We start from the raw sequence: 11,900 nt of genomic DNA on the forward strand, positions 1-11,900 counted from the left end.
CATCTCTGTGTGGAGTTTGCATGTTCTCCCCGTGCATGCGTGGGTTTTCTCCGGGTACTCCGGTTTCCTCCCACATTCCAAAAACATGCTAGATTAATTAGCGACTCCAAATTGTCCATAGGTATGAATGTGAGTGTGAATGGTTGTTTGTCTATATGTGCCCTGTGATTGGCTGGTGACCAGGGATAGGCTCCAACCCCCCCGCAAAGATAAGTGGTAGAAAATGAATGAATGAACTCTGCAAGATGGCAATACCTGGGCGACATCCAGCAGCTTTATTTACCTCTGCATGCACTTTAAGAGGTTAGTTGTGTTTTTTAGCTGTTAGTGTGGTGGATTACACTTGTTGCACTGTTGTATGAACTCATCAGTGGCATTCATGCTAGTTGAGCAGTTTGCGATTAGTGTGATTACAACATTGGTTCTGTTGCGGTCCTCTCCACTTTCTTATGTACTCCAAATCATTATTAAAGTTGTTACATTTTTTTTTTGCTGCAATTTGGTGTGTTTTGAGTTATTTTATGGTTGCCTGAGCACGCTTTAGAAGTACTTACAACACCGCTTGTGCATACAAAGTCAGCCTGATGGGATATTCTTGTCCGTGGATCTGCTGTAAATCCACACGCTCGTGTACGGTGTGGGTGGGTGGGGGGTTGTGGGGTTGCTACGCTTCTACACGTTACACATGAGTGAGCTGGGAGGCCGCCAGCCGCAACACAACTTGACTTCCAAATGAATAAATGAAAGCAATTAGTAGATCTGTTTACAATGTTGTGGAGACAGAAGTAGGTCAAACATGGCAGAGGCAGGCAAGCAGAGAGGAGAGGGGGAACCGCGCGGGCTGGTACCTTCCTCGGACCGCGTCAGGAGAATTAGGACGCGGAAATGCCGTCTTTATTAGCACTGACTTTTTGAGTGAATGTCATATTGGATCACAGAGAAGGGTTTATTAGGAAAAGCAGCATTTTGTGCTGATCAGTCCACTGCATTTTATCGCTATGGCGGCGATGTGGAAGAGCAGCCCAGGGCCATTATCACACACACATAAACATAGAAGCTTCAGAGTGCATAATGTGTAGCATGAATGCTCACACTGCAGACCCCCACAGGATATATCCACTTTGATGCCACACAATGAAAATTCATGACATTTGGCCTGTGGTTAATTTTCATTAGATCATTCAGTGTCGACACTGCATTAAGCACATCAGCCGAGATGGGGTGTTTTGTATATTTCACACAAAGTATTATTATTATTATAAAGTATCTTATTCAGTTACAAAATAAAAGTGTATAATTCACATACAGAAAGTCCCGCAGTGATTTGTGGAGTGCAATAAATGCTTCAATTATAGTTTAATTTAATTATTTTAATTAATGTAATTAATTTATTTATTTTAATTAATTAATTAATTTAATTATTTAATTATAGTTTAATTATAGAGCATTTATTTGGTGATATGTGATAATTGGAGGAAGGCTATTATTTCCAGTGTTATTTTTTTTACTTTAATGATTTTAAGTGAATTAAAAAAAATAATAATAATGAAAAAATTAATATATTTTTTTAAATATAGAAAATTTTTAAAAATATACTCAAAGACAGCTGGGATAGGCTCCAGCACCCCCGCAACCCGCCTGAGGAAAAGCGGTAGAAAATGAATGAATGAATAATAAAAAAATATATATAATTTTTTTAATATAGAAAATTTTAAAATATATACCCAAAGACAGCTGGGATAGGCTCCAGCTCCCCCACGACCCTCATGAGGAAAAGTGGCAGAAAATGAATGAATGAATAATAATAAAACATTTTTTAAATATTGAATTTTTTTTTAAATATACTCGAAGACAGCTGGGATAGGCTCCAGCACCCCCGCGACCCTCGTGAGGATAAGCGGTACAAAATGAATGAATAAATAGCTGTCTTCCACCACATGGTTATTTATTAACAAGTACTTTATATTGCACAACACAGGAGCAACAGAACCAATATTGTAATAGAAGTAAGGAGCAAACTGCTCAACCAGAATTCGTACCACTGATGAGTTCATTGTAAACAACAGTATGACAAGTGTAATAACACAATTTAAAGTGCATGCAGAGGTATATAAAGCTTCTGGATTCTGACCTAAGGATACTTCAGTGGCAGCTACTGCACCTTGTGATATTATTTATGGTAATTGGTAATGGTTTAATTTCATTTGAACATACATCAGATTACAATTGAATGCATCACATAATCAGTTCACAGTTCCACATGTCCAAAAGGAGTAGGAAGAAGCAAAGCTTATTAAATCCTACCCCTCCATCTTGTACTTTTACAATCAGTAACTGTTACATTTGTTCACTTCCTGCGTTCCTAATATAATTTTTTTTTTACTTAATTTTTTTTAATTTTTATCGTTTTTTTATTTGTATTTTTTTATTTGTATTTTTTTTGTCATGTACTGAAGTACGTGGTACCATAGTAAGTGTCAATATAGTGATATATATAGCACATCATGACTGGTTCAAGACTCTTCATCCTTGTATTTAGCAAACATCAACTGCTTGTATTGTTTCTTGAATTGGCTCATCGCTAATTAGCATCATTTCATTTACTGTCTGACGAATTTCCGACCAATATACATCAGTAACACCTTGAAACAAAGGTATTTGCTTCAAGTACACACCTTTAAATTAGCAACCTTGGCCACAAATTGAAGAAATAAAGTAATTTCCAACAGCAGCTTCCTTCACACATGTATACTCAGTGGTAGTCAGATTAATGAGGTGTGGTGTAAACAATGCACCGCAAAATAAATTATTTTATTCGCTTAGCTTGCATGCCTAGATGTTCTGCAGTGATTTTTTTTTCCCTTATCCGGCAAATAAAAGCTGTGATTGCCTTTTCTTTTTGGTCCCTGCTGCCAGCTTTATTGGTCAGCGCAGACTCTATAGGCTTTAGGACTCCCCAGCCTGCCACTAATCTTGACGCTAGAGTTGCAGAGGATGTCTGCCGGGAACTCTAAAATGGCACTATGTCATGGCAACACGCTCCGCTCCTAATAAGCAGAGAACGCTCGGAGGGAGTCGGGCTGAAGCAAATGTGACACAGGGGGACAATTCCAACACATCGCCACAACACAGGCGGCAGCTTCCCCCGGCATCGCATGCCATTATCTGCGCCCTGCATGCATTATACATGCAGATACGGGACTGTATCGGAAATTGCTGTTAGGAAATGCGGCCAGATGAAGGGCACCGCTGCCACAGTCGGATTTAGCCATGCTTTGCCTTTCTCCTCCCATTCCTCTTCCCGCTTCTGTCTCCTCTCTTCCATAAATCTCATTGTTGGTCCTCTCCGGTTAATGGTGACCTCAAGCAGGCTTCTCTCGCCCGCCGAGACCCAGCGTTGCATATGTGATGAGCGAAAGAATGGAAAGTCAAAGTGACCTCTAGTTCTGTGATGAAAACCCACACAGGCTGCCTGCAACAGCGGCTCTTCAATAATTCAGCAAAGAAGAAGACACGGAGGGCGGCTTTTGAGCCACTGAGTGTACACGCGGAGGTCGTGGTGATGCATCACCTGCTGCATCAGTTCGACTTCAACCCTCATCTTTAATGTCGCGTAAGTGCATGAAGGAAGAGCAAAATGCTTTGCAGAGGAGTCCCGCCACGAGGCTCGCAGGTATCTCTGGGCAGCGTTGCTACAGGGAATACACAACGAAGGCTTTGAAACCTTAGGAGACATTTTTTTTTTTTTGCTTATGTACCCTAGTCAGACTCCGGCTTTGAGTATTTGTGCATTTTGTCTAAGCTGCCATTCCGCTCTTGTGTTGAACAACGATACATTTCCACCCAGACTGATTCTGTTAGGAGCTGGGCTATATTGCTTTTGCTTGCATAAATCACCGAGATCCGCCGGGGGGAAATCCATTACATTTGGCAGTGACTGCACCCCAGCCAGTGCACGAATGAGAAAAATAATCAAAGTCAGAGCTATCGAGCATCCTCGTGAAGCTGCGAAGCACATATGTCCATAAATCCTGCACCACTGCACACGGAAAATCAAAGGCCTTATTCTGAGGAAGCCTGCATGTTTTTCCTCGGCTCCGTCCCTCTTTCGCCCATATGGCTTGACGGGGCAGAGGATGCCAAGGCTGCAGCGAGCTGGCACGAGTCATTATGATCAAAGAAATTACAATGCAAAAGGAACAGCTGCTACCTCGGCTGCTGACAAATCACTAAGAGCGGCAGGAGATGCTTACAGACCGAGGAAAAAAGCCATATAGTGCACGTTGTTGCGTTCGACAACTTCCACGCTAAGCAGCTGCTGCTCCCAAAACCGTTTTTAACATTTAATCTGCACTGCAAGCGCGACTACAGTGGCCACTCATCCAGAAGCTGTGCAAATAGACGCATCAACCTGGATTATCTCCCACATTCGCTCTGCTCGGCCAACCCGGATTGGCCCTAATTCCACATGGAAACTGCATCTCCTGTCTTAAAGGTAAACCGCATATTTTTTTTTTCAATCCTTATGTGAGACATGAACTCATATGTGGTTCTCTTTTTTGTGTATTTTAAAGATATCAAACAGATAAAAAAAAGCTTTTCAGTGGACGAGCGGTTAGGCAACACAGTTAGGAGACCCAGGTTTGATTGCCCCCTCGGGCATCTCTGGGTGGAGTTCGCATGTTCTCCTTGTGCGTGGGTTTTCTCCGGGTACTCCGGTTTCCTCCCACATTCCAAAAACATGCTAGGTTAATTGGCGACTCCAAATTCGACTCCATAGGTATGAATGTGAGTGTGAATGGTTGTTGGAGACCAGTCCAGGGTGTACCCCGCCTCTTGCACGAAGACGGCTGGGATAGGCTCCGGCATACCTGCGAACCTTGTGAGGATAAGCAGTAGAAAAGGAATGAATGAATACTTTTCAGGGAATTCCGACTAAATCATCTTGATAATGCGGCATTGCGGATTTGCCGGATTAAAAGTGACTACAGTATTTCAGTCCGAAAGTGTCCGTAAAGTCAGAAAAAGTCATGAAAACTGTATGAAAACTGAAAACTATGCTATATGAAAATATTCCATTTATGAAAAATGCTTCAATGTTTGCAGATAAATATTATGGGATTTACATGTGTTTGTTTTCATTTCAGAACTCCCATTGGTTGACTCCTCCAGGAACTGCTCAGAGAAGACAGCGGCTCTTGGTAAGTAATGTAGTGTTCGGTGATGTTCATGTTTTATCTTCATAAGCATTGCTCTGTTTTGGCATGTTGCATCATCTTCACATGCCAAGGAAGATATTATTGGTTGGAAGGAAACAGTTAACACATGTGTGTGTGTTTTGATGCCCAAATGTCACATGGGTGTGAGTGGCAATTTTATATTCATTCATTCATTTTTTATTGCTTATCCTCACAAGGGTTGCAGGGTATGCTGGAGCCTATCCCAGCTGTCTTTGAGCGAGAGGCATGGTACACCCTGGACAGGTGGCCAGCCAATCACAGGGCACATATAGACAAACAACCATTCACACTCACATTCATACCTATAGACAATTTGAAGTCGCTAATTAACCTAGCATGTTTTTGGGATGTGGGAGGAAACCGGCGAAAACCCACACATGCATGGGGAGAACATGCAAACTCCTCACACAAATGGCCGAGGGTGGAATTGAACTCGGGTCTCCTAGCTGTGTGGCCTGCGCGCTAACCACTCATGCAGCCCGCAATTTTATGTTGAATCATAAAATTGTATTATCTGATTTATCACAATGGGATCCACATGGAGATGTTTTATGTGCTGGGATAAAATCGGCATGTTACACAACTACATCTAATGCATTATGTATGTTATTGACTGTTTTATACATCTTAAGCTGCACTGTTATGACCTTGAAGGTGGTATAAATGTATTTTTTTGCTTAAAAAAAAAATCTGTTTATGTCTTGTCATATTAGTGTTTCTTACTGAAAAATGTCCCGCTCTTCCCTTGAGAGAATGACATTCAATTTCCATACATCTTTTCCACATGACTAGTATTTGCATTTTTTAATATCCAAACATCACTTTTTAATTAAAGCCCGACATGAATGTTTGGCATCTGTTATTCGCCTTCTCTGGAGCCGTAAAATGTAAGTTGAAGCGCTTCTTTGCCGAGGGATGAACTCCACAATACAGAATGGCGCATGAGTGTGAAATAAAAAAATGATACTTCTTAAGTGTGTCATCATCTCAACATGCCACTGTGGAGCCGCTCCAAGAATTAGCTTCTGAAATAACCCAGGTTATTTTTTTTCAGTGCTATTCGTCATTATGCCTTGACTTGGTGAACATATGTTACTTAAGATCTCATTCAGAAAAACATGCAATAATAAATGAATTAATTAATTAATCACATGATAAATGAATGTGATCATTTTGCCTGCCTTCTTATATCTGACCATTTACATGCGTGTCCGTTTTCAAACACAAAGTTTATAAGATGTTCTTTTAATCTTATTTTTTGTGGCTCCAGACTATTTTCCTTTAGTAGGTTCATTCATTCATTTATTTTCTACCACTTATCCTCGCAGGGGTGCCGGAGCCTATCCCAGCTGTTTTTTGAATGTGGAAGGAAACCGGAGAAACCGGAGAAAAACCACACATGCACGGGGAGAACATGCAAACTCCGCACAAAGATGGCCGAGGGTGGAATTGAACTTGGGTTTCCTAGCTGTGAGGCCTGCGCGCTAACCACTCACTGCCGTGCAGCCGTTATATGTCATATATAATAAAAATAGTCTTTACTTTATATGTAATTTTTACTATTATACATATAATCATTTTGTTTATTTCCATTTGTGGGTTGGGCAGCACGGTGGATGAGTGGTTAGCGTGCAGATGTCACAGCTAGGAGACCAGGGTTCAATTCCACCCTCGGCCATCTCTGTGTGGAGTTTGCATGTTCTCCCCGTGCATGCGTGGGTTTTCTCCAAGTACTCCGGTTTCCTCCCACATTCCAAAAACACATGTGAGTGTGAATGGTTGTTTGTCTATATGTGCCCTGTGATTGGCTATACCCCACCTCTCACCCGAAGACAGCTGGGATAGGCTCCAGCACCCCCTGCGACCCTCGTGAGGAAAAACGGTAGAAAATGAATCAATCAATGAATTTGTGGGTCAATAAACATTTCAAAATGCACTTACATTGTTGTGTGACTCGGTTAAATAAAGTTTTCTTGAAAATTTATGTTAAAAGACCCAATCTAATGCATTATCTCATCCAGTGAGTTGGGCGTCTCATGACACCCCAAGTTGTTGTTGTTTTTGTTTTTGTTATGACATGCACCAACAGAAAAACAACATGAGTAAAGTTACTGCATTGTTTGTATGAACATCATGGGACAATCTGGGGGCTATGCAACATATTGCCAGAGCCCTCTGCTGGATGCATGCTGGGAGTCAAACCTGCCATCTGGCAGGTGAGCAGCACGTTTTACACTCCTTCACCATCTCTCCTCCTTCCAGTTCCTCTCCTCCGTGGTTTGTCGCCACGTCACCCTTACTCTATCGCTTTTGCTCAGAGTCATTGTCAACAACAACAACACCCTTTTTCTTTGTCTGCCTTGTGTCTCGTGTGACCTCCTTCCAGGCCGCTAGTCACTTGATTAGGTCCACGAGCTAATGAGGTTTAATACATAATAAGAGCTGCATCAAGTATTCTACCTTCACAAAGAGTTTTTAGTCAATTTTGGTGCAAATCCAGTTAAAGTGTCAATAGAGGTATTGACATGATCTTTTTTTCTGTTTTGTATATTTCTTCTTGAACCAGGAAGTAGTTCCCGCTACCTTTTGGTCTCTGCAGGTGTGGTGGAGCAGCCTACCAACATGGGAAGCTGGTAAGACCAGACCTGACTTTTGTCATATGGGGTCTTTTGTGACCTCTTGGCTTTTGCTTTTGTCTAAACTCACTTTGTGTATAAAATATGGCGATATACAGTTTATTGTATATCAATATTCAACCGAAATATATCAGGATCGCTTAGCCCTACTGGGAAGGTTCACCATTGTTCCATCTTTTTGCCATTTGTGGATAATGGTTCCCACTACGGTTCGCTGGAGTCCCAAAGCTTTAGAAATGGCTTTATAGCCTTTTCCAGACTGATAGATCTCAATCTCAGTTCAGAAAAAATCGCTTTTTCACATGGCCATGAAGGTTTGATTTTTTTTCTTCCTTAATAATAATAAGTTTCATTTAAAAACTGAGATGTGTTGTCAGGAAACACAATTATTTTGCCACTTTTAATGGATGTCTACTAGTCCTATGCCAAGCTTTAAGGTGTGTTTGTAACATATTTTTAATCACAAATTGTTCTAGTCAACACAGAAACCGGAAGTGACAGTCATTGTCCATCACCCACCTATGACATCACTGGCAGTTGATTCTGTAGTTCTTTTCTGACTAACGCAGTTACACCACAAGTCTCTGCTTTTCTTATTACAGCTGCCAAACAATCCACAATGTCTAAATTCCAATTACCGTCATTCTTGGGGAAGGTGAATTCAAGAAAAAAAAACATGTGGATATGTACTCATTCCTTTTCCGTCATCGCCGTCTTTGTCAACAATCAAGTCTTCAATCAAGGTATGAGTATCTCCTCGTCATAATGTCTGCTCTTCCTGCGGCTAAACTAATGAAAATACTTTAGTTTGACCTTGGTGTAGTTCTCTTATCATTGTAATGGTAATGGTTTAATTTCATTTGAACATGCATCAGATTACAATTGAATGCATCACATAATCAGTTCACAGTTCCACATGTCCAAAAGGAGTAGGAAGAAGCAAAGCTTATTAAATCCTACCCCTCCATCTGGTACTTTTACAATCAGTAACTGTTACATTTGTTCACTTCCTGCTTTCCTAATATAGTTTAATTTTTTTTTTCGTCACATACCGAAGTACGAGGTGATATGGCCATCCAATGACATAATGGGTACCATGGTAACTGTCAATATAGTGATATACGTATATAGCATATCATGACTGGTTCAAGACTCAATACTTGTTAAAGTGAAGTAATCATTTCCAGTTTTACAGTTACACGCTCATATGTGCAGTATGTGCCCCCCTCCCCACCTAAGCATCCTAACCGTCATATTTAATCAACCTCTCTGTGGGCAGTGGGCTGGGGGGCGGGGAGCTGTGCAAGCTTGGATTGGAGGTAGGGGTTGTGGTGGTGTGGGGGGCTGTGAGGGGTGGTCTCCCGCTATGGGTAGTTAGACGCTGTGCACTCACACACCGTGTAATTGTGTTACATACACTAATTCGCCTGATGCACTAATGCACTCGCCTGTGCCACTGACCCACATCACCCCCCCCCCTCCTTTATATTTGAATGACTCCTGCATCAATGCTACTGATTGAGGCAGAGTATCTTTTTCTTTTTTGTCTCTTTTTTTAAATAGGCAGTACAGGTCGTTAATCTCAGGGTTGGGGTGAAAGGGGGTGCACTCGGAAGTATGGGTGCAGAATTGGAGATGACAAGGACAGATGTTCAAAATGACTTCACCTACACTGATCTGGCATCACCTCGGGGGTCAAAAAGACAAAAATAACGTTCTCTCACCTGCAGTCAGCCTGGAATGACAAAAGCGTCCTCGGAAGGGGGGGGGGGGGATTACAAGGCTAGGCAGGCAGAAATCAATAAACAATCCGACAGAAAATGATTTTTATGCTTCATTTGACTGCATTTGCTTTGATTTTCATTGGATGCACCATGCAGAGATGCCACAACTGTTTTGTTTTGCAAACTGACGTGAAATACATTTAATTCTTTCACCAAATCATCTTATTCAGAGTCACAGTTGAGTTGAGCTGGAGCCTATCCCAGCTGACTGTGGACAAGATGCTCATAGGATACATATAGACAAACAACCATTCACATTCACACCTATGGAGTCCACAATTAACCTGTAACATGCATGTTTTGGGATGTGCCAGGAAGCTGGAATATCCTGGAGAAAACCCACACAAACCAAATGGATTCCACAGATCTAAGCAGGATTTGAACCCAGAACCGCCTGGCTGTGAGCCACACATCTATTTCCTCAAATACCAATTTAACACAATCAGGATGTCTTGAATAACAAGGACGCTTGAACTCACTTGAACGTTGCACTCTGTTACAAATCCAAACTCCAACTTCCTTTTAACTCTGCAAAGGAGTTGCAGAGTTAAACGCGAGGATAGGGGTTGCAGGAGGGGGGGGGGGTGCATTTGAATTCTCAAAACGAGGCAGGCAACTGATAAAAGTGCTGCAGCTGGTGACTTGGCTGGGAACGCTCCCACTCCACTAGAGGCTTGAGCCACTCTTGAGGGGTGCAGGAAGAATGGAAGCTGCTCCAACTGGCCCGTCCAGATAAGGCCGACCCGGGAGAGCCCGGCGTTGAGGAGTTAAAGAGGTGCAAATCCCAAATACACTCCAGAGACAGGGATGAACTTGGTCCACCACAGCATTGTGGAGCTTTGGCACTACTACAGTACATTGCTACTGTACTGTGTGTGTGTATATATATATATATATATATGTGTGTGTGTGTGTGGGTGTGTGTGTGTGTGCAGGCTTTATCTCCATCCCACTGCATATGTCCCTCATCATGACCTCATGCACGATGCGCCTTTACATGTATACATACAGAAACCGGATGCATATATAAAGTCTGCACAAGCACTCGCTGCAGTTTACAGCCACAGGCGACTCCTCCTTAGCGCCACCAAACTTTACGTTTTGTCCAAGCCAGACACCAAAACATGAGCACTAACCTTGAAATTAGACGAGACTCATTCTGGAAGAGTTCTAAACGGGAGCAGGCGGTTTCGGTCCGAGGCTTTTTTTTTTTTTACGCACAGCCGGGCAAAGTGACGCGCACAGCGGCGTGCATCCTCTCTTGCAACCGGTGACCCTCCAGCCTCGTTGTGGGATTGATCATTTTCTGGAGCAGACAGGCAACATTTAATCTCTCTCTCGCTCTCGCTCTCTCTCTCTCTCTGTATATGTGTGTGCGTGGACACACACACACACACACACACGCATGAGTTCGTGTGCGCCTCACGTAGCGTGCACGCCTCCTGTGGCGTCATCCTCTGGCTCAGTTTGAAGGCGTCGCTGTGCTTTTTTATATCCAGACTGCACGTATGTGCGTTTTATGTTTTTATCTGTGTGGAGGAAGCAATCGCACACATGTATGATAGATTTACACTTTTAAAAATAAACACAATATTCTTTATTACGCTTGTTATCAGCAGCAGAATATAAACTGGACAGGACATCTCATTAGGTACACTTGCACGTTCTGTCTTTAGGATGATCACGTAAGAGGTATTGAATTAACAACATGCTTATTATTTCGATTGTAATTTACATATTTCATGATAGTGAGAGATTGTTAATGAGAGATTTGCAGTGTTTATTTAGCAACAAATTCTTTTTTTAGACGTAAACGCAAGTAGCTCCAAATCCAATATTCCGTTGAAACACTGCCATCTGTAGACGGAGTCATGTAACTACACACATTGATTGAAGTGTGTTTAGCAGCATCAGAGGACCAGTTCTTGGATGTGACCAGAATGTCAAACATACAGTGTCTTGCAGTAAGAATCCTTAACAATGGAATATGCCTTTTAAGATCAATTTTGAACATTTTTTTGAACATTTTTAATTTCTCCACATCTTCAAGTGGATGCTTCCCTAAAGCAACCTAATTAGTATGATGCTCGTAATAGTAATTCAGACTTATAATAACTGATTTTAATTATAATATTGCTGCTTTGGGATGTAAGTAAACTGACTCGGGGGGTCCGTCATGGCAGCTGCCCCTCATTATCGCCACTGACATGACTTTGGGATGTCAGACTGGCTGAGGGCCC

At 42.0% G+C, this 11,900-nt stretch overlaps 1 protein-coding gene across 1 annotated transcript in view; it reads right to left on the reverse strand.

The window, feature by feature from the left end:
* LOC131105943 (plexin-A2-like) overlaps window positions 1-11,006 on the reverse strand; it is a 91,314-nt gene extending 80,308 nt beyond the window's left edge. The window contains exon 1 of the mRNA XM_058054500.2: window positions 10,797-11,006. The gene's annotated coding sequence lies outside the window, so the exon portion shown is untranslated. The remainder of the gene's footprint in view (window positions 1-10,796) is intronic.
* Between the last annotated feature and the right edge of the window lie 894 nt (window positions 11,007-11,900).

Source organism: Doryrhamphus excisus, linkage group LG18, assembly GCF_037039965.1.
Source record: "Doryrhamphus excisus strain RoL-2023G ecotype Guam linkage group LG18, RoL_Dexc_Guam_v1.1, whole genome shotgun sequence".
Classification (NCBI taxonomy): Eukaryota; Metazoa; Chordata; class Actinopteri; order Syngnathiformes; family Syngnathidae; genus Doryrhamphus; species Doryrhamphus excisus.